Source organism: Henckelia pumila, chromosome 4 (assembly GCF_033568475.1).
Source record: "Henckelia pumila isolate YLH828 chromosome 4, ASM3356847v2, whole genome shotgun sequence".
Lineage (NCBI taxonomy): Eukaryota > Viridiplantae > Streptophyta > Magnoliopsida > Lamiales > Gesneriaceae > Henckelia > Henckelia pumila.
Window position 1 is genome coordinate 12,783,934 of NC_133123.1, and position 5,235 is coordinate 12,789,168.

Here is a 5,235-nt window from a genome sequence, read left to right on the forward strand (position 1 = left end):
GAGAACCCTCTAACAATCTCTGCTAAGAATATAATTATTCACTGTCTCAACTTTGCTAGGATTCATCATAATCCCGTCATTTGACATAATAAAATCAAGAATTCCAACTCTATCCAATTAAAATTCACACCTGGACAGTTTGGCATACAATTGCTCTGTTTACTTCGGCTCATTCATCAACTAACGCAAGATATCATCGCTAAATAACGCAATAAATTCACCAATAAATCTCCGACAGATTCTGTTCATTAAGCTCATGAACATCGCTGAAGTATTCATCACACCAACAACATAATCAGGTCTTAGGCACAACTACCTCACTGATTTTCACTTGATGATATCCAAACTCAACAATCTTTGAATAGACAAAACCACTATACTACAGGTTAAACAAATTGTTTATTCACTGCAAAAGATACTTCTTATTTACTGTAGTCCCGTTCAATAGGATATAGTCGAAATACAATATCCTCGACCCATTCCTTTGGCAACAAAGGACTTCAAAGCAGAATACTCAGTCTAATGTATTCTTTGACTAGCAATCTCTATCAGTTACGAGCCATCACTTCAAAATATATGATTCTTTAATTCAACATCAGATAGTCTCGAAGGTAATCGCTCAAATCATGATCATCAAAATAAAATAAATTCTGGACAATAACCGCTGCGAAGTGAAAACAACTCACTTGCATTTCAATACTAGGGGTGAATGCTTAAATGCAAGCTTGAGAAATATGAAATACGAATCAATCGACAAGAAACATAACTGGTAATCAATTAATCAATAATGCAATATTATACAATACCCCAAATCAGGGTTGATAGCGTGGCTTTATGATAAGATATCTACACACGCGTATCAATTAGAACATAGTCCTAAGCATTTTCAATTATTGCACCAAGACAAGTAGATCACCATGAAATCCAATAAAAATTCACCTAATTCAATATCAAGGTCCAGAACTACAAATATCAAGAATATAACTTCTCAAGTTTCTACTCGAAGAACAATCGAGATCAAATGGCAAGAATCATCAAATTTAAGGTCATGTGAATCAAAAATACATGACTACCATAAAAATCGAATATCAGCAACACAATCGAAGGAAGGCTCAACTGTAACTGAATTCTGAAATCCCAAAACACTAATGTCATTAGCATACTCATCAACCCAAAAGATATCATAAACTCAATATTCTTATAGGGTACATTTGGATCACCAAATCATCTCTACTTGATCAAGGAATCATACTTAGTATTGCTTCTATATCGATTCATCTGTCAGTAAAAGGTTATATAAAATTCTAACTTTGATCTCAAAGTGTTTACCACACTAGCACAAAGCTTATAAACCATTCCTGAAATGGACATCAAACCATATAATTCTAATCTCAAGAATTCTTATCGCCATATTTCAGTCACTGATCTAATTTGATCAATTTCCTGAACTAATCTGAAATCTATCATATCGAGGATTTATCTCTGTTTTGCTTGAGGTTGTCTGATAAAATCAATTCAATCATCGATAGACATTACAATATCAGATCTTACCTCACTCAATTCCGGCCACAACAGGTCTTAGGGAATGATAACTTAATCCCCTCGGAAATAGATTTCATTTCTGTCCTTTCAACCTCATAACATCACTAGCCAAACACATCCAGTTCTGACATGGCTTTTCCGTATCTATCTCATACAGAAACCTGCAATCAAAATCTCATGCAGATACACAATGGTCATAATTAACCACAATCAATTCTCTAACTATACCGTAGCCATCACATAACCATGATTTAGTCCAGCGCTACTCTTTAAGCTCAAGAGCATACAATTTCTTGCGTAACAAGGAGACGTACAAGTTATACTGAGACCATACAACCAACAACATCAATAAATCATAATCATAATCTCAGTTCCAGCATTTCTTAACTCAATAAACTCCATGAGCATACCCTGGCTTGCCTGACAAGAAGACATACCTCATACTCCTCAGTCTTCTGAGTATTGCTCGATTCCCTACTCATAAAACTCATGAGCGTACCCTTGTCTTCCTCACACATCATTTTCTATTTACATGTGTAGCACAAATATCAATATGCTCAATAAACACATAAGCATATAATTTACAACACATAAGCATGTAATTTGATGCCAGCACATTCAACATCAAAAAAAAAAAAATAAACACATGCTAGCATATAGTCACGTAATTTCTCAAAGGTAGAAGAATGCTCGCATCGAATTCACATAATCAAACAATGCATTAAACTCATGCATAAGGAACTCATGCGACTCAATCTACCCCACTCTGCTTCTAATGTCGACTCAATACAACTTAAGCTCTGATACCAAATAATGTAGCGACCCCAGGTGCTAATCAAATCTTATAGGGCGATTAATAACTAAAAATAGTTAATCTGCAATACCGGACATTTGGCGACGCAAAACCTTACAATTGGCGACGCAAAAACACGTCGCAAAAAAGATCCAAATTTTTTTTATTTTTTTAATGACTGACGCGCGGGCGCACCTCCTTAGGCGCGGGCGCGCATAAGGCTCAGGCCAAGGCACTCAAAGTGCCTTGGTTAGGCGCGGCCGCGCCTCCTGGCTGGGCGGGCGCGCCTGGGCCTCGGGTACCACTCCTAAACAGCTGAAAAATAAAGGTTTTGCCCCTGTTTTGAATCTCAAACACCATCTAACATTGCAAACATGATCCATGCTCATACAACATGGTGAAGTCTCAACTCTAGACTTATCCAAAATCATGATCTAACAACACATAATCTAAACAACTCTAGACTATGCAAATTTATACAATACAAAAGTTGGATACAATCCAAACTCAACATGGTTTAAAAGTAAGTTTGAATCTAATGCTAAACTCAACCCGGAGCACCACTTCTAAACTCTTCCCAATGCTCATGGCCTCCTATAACTTGGCCCTGAAACACCTGTTGCAATGCACACACAAAAACAAAGCAACAGCCGAAAAACCGATAAGTCTAAAGACTTAGTATGAAAGATGGAAACATATACATACTCATATAGCCATAACATGCATTTCAAATCATAAATAACACCTTATAAAATGCAGAGTAAATTAAACGGTTAGGAAGGCATAAGGCTTAAAGCGACCCCGGTTTATATGCTAGAACACATCACACACCATCAATGCTAGAACTCGTCATTGATGTTATAAACTCGGTTTTAAGCATCAATGCTCGAATCTCATCATTAATACACGATATCGATGCTGCATACTCATCAACGATACCAAGGCAAAATATAAGAACGTTTAGGCTCAACGAGATGACACAATACACAATCACCTCCTACATAGCCTAACAAACATGCCATCACTCAAGAACTCAAGTAAGGCAATCAAAGAATATAACTCACATAAGGCATAGTAAAACACATAAACACACAAAATAGAAACTATTGTGTGATTTAAGGGATCGAGAGATCAAACACATCTCGATGCGCATTCCCTGCTTTGGTCATCGTCGAATCATACCTTCCACTCTTGACAGTTAAGTAGCTCCAATCTTCAAGCTACAATACACACCAATCTTGTATCAATTCACTAGATAGAATGGTTGCAATCTCAAAGCTAGAAACTCAAACCTTGACCCATCTTCAATTGATTCGAATCGGTGTGAACTCGAACTCAATATCCTTTGCTTCAACTCTGAAATACATATCAATCATTCGATATAGCATTCTAACTTACCAAGAACACTATTCAACTCAAACCAATGCTCAACAACTCAAGGCTTGCTAATTTGATTGGAATTCAAACCGGCGACGCAACGGTTCGAAACCGATAATTCTAACAACTCAAACATCATCTAAACATTGATATATAACTCATATCAATATTATTTCATCACTTAATTCTCGAAATCAGCAGTATATATTTCCAGAATTAATCAAACGTAAACTGACGGCATAACGGTACAAATTCGGAACCCGAACTTCATTTCTATCCAAAATCTCAATCATAAACAACACATACACATCTCATATCAGCTTAAACCAACATATCAGAAGGTGCAAGGGTTCGAAATATATTCTAAAAATCATAACAATTGCATACGATGTCCGTTCGTCGTTCCGGTTTCGATATCGTAACACTTATAACATTAAGAACACCATTTCATATTCAAATTCTGATTTTCTCCAACATCATAACATCATAATTTTGAAACCTACTGGATCATAGAGATACTTACATCAATGGATAGCTCGTCTTGCAAGGATTCCAAAATTATGCTCGGTTTTGAAATTGGACGGTCGGATCTTGAAATATCAATTTTTGAAGATGAAAAATGGAATAGGAATCTGAAGTTATCGATCTTAGCTGATGAGAATCTGATCCAATTCATTACATTTACACATGTATATAGCCTTACACGTGTTATTTCCCACTTGCAAAGGGAAATTGCACTTTGGTCCCTAAACTTTGGCATATTTGCGATTTAGTCCCTCGACAAGCTTCCGACTTCCAATTCATTCATTTAATTCTGAAAACATGGAATTTAAATCTTAAATCCCATAAACATCTAATTCAAATATTTTAATCTTTTAATTTAAGAATCCCGAAATTTAAATCTCACTATCCGTAAATTCTAAAATTAAATCTTTTTCAGCTCGAAATTAAATCTCCAATTTCCATAATTCCTTCAATTAATATTTTTCAAATTCGGAATTTAAATCTCTAATTCCGTAATTAATAACTTAATATTTTCGGGTCTTACATAAATTCATTAATAGTGAGTTTCAAAAAAGCAAAATCAATGTTACCATTACTGGGAGGCCCAATAGCAATACTTGTGGCCCAAGTTAACTTGTGACTGGCAAATGAATCTGAACATCAGCATCGTGGAATCATACGTTATTATAAGTCTATGACCTTGTTGTTTTTAGTTTGTTTGTTTTTGTTTTTTCACTTATATCCCTCAAACGTTTGTGTTCTCTTTTATATTTTTCGTTCGTTAGTTTGATTCCAGAAAATGTCTCTATAGTTAATTCTTCCGTGAATTTCAAACGAAACTTGCACGTGTTATGCACGTGAGTGTGAGAATGTCCAAATTATATTCTTATTCTCGAAATAATATATTATTATGTCCCTATAATTTTTAGTTTTTTTTAAGTTATGTCCCTCATATGTTTGTGTTCCTATATTGTATATCCTTCATCCGTTAGTTTGGTTTCAAAAAATGTACATGCTTT

The 5,235-nt window shown here is 35.3% G+C and overlaps 1 long non-coding RNA gene across 1 annotated transcript; it reads right to left on the bottom strand.

Annotated features, from left to right (window-relative positions):
• Positions 1–2,777: 2,777 nt before the first annotated feature.
• Positions 2,778–4,356, bottom strand: LOC140894667 (uncharacterized). The gene is made up of 4 exons (XR_012153894.1): positions 4,236–4,356; positions 3,628–3,691; positions 3,518–3,555; positions 2,778–2,951 (listed from the first exon to the last, which is right to left on the bottom strand). It is a non-coding gene; the product is annotated as an uncharacterized lncRNA (long non-coding RNA).
• Between the last annotated feature and the right edge of the window lie 879 nt (positions 4,357–5,235).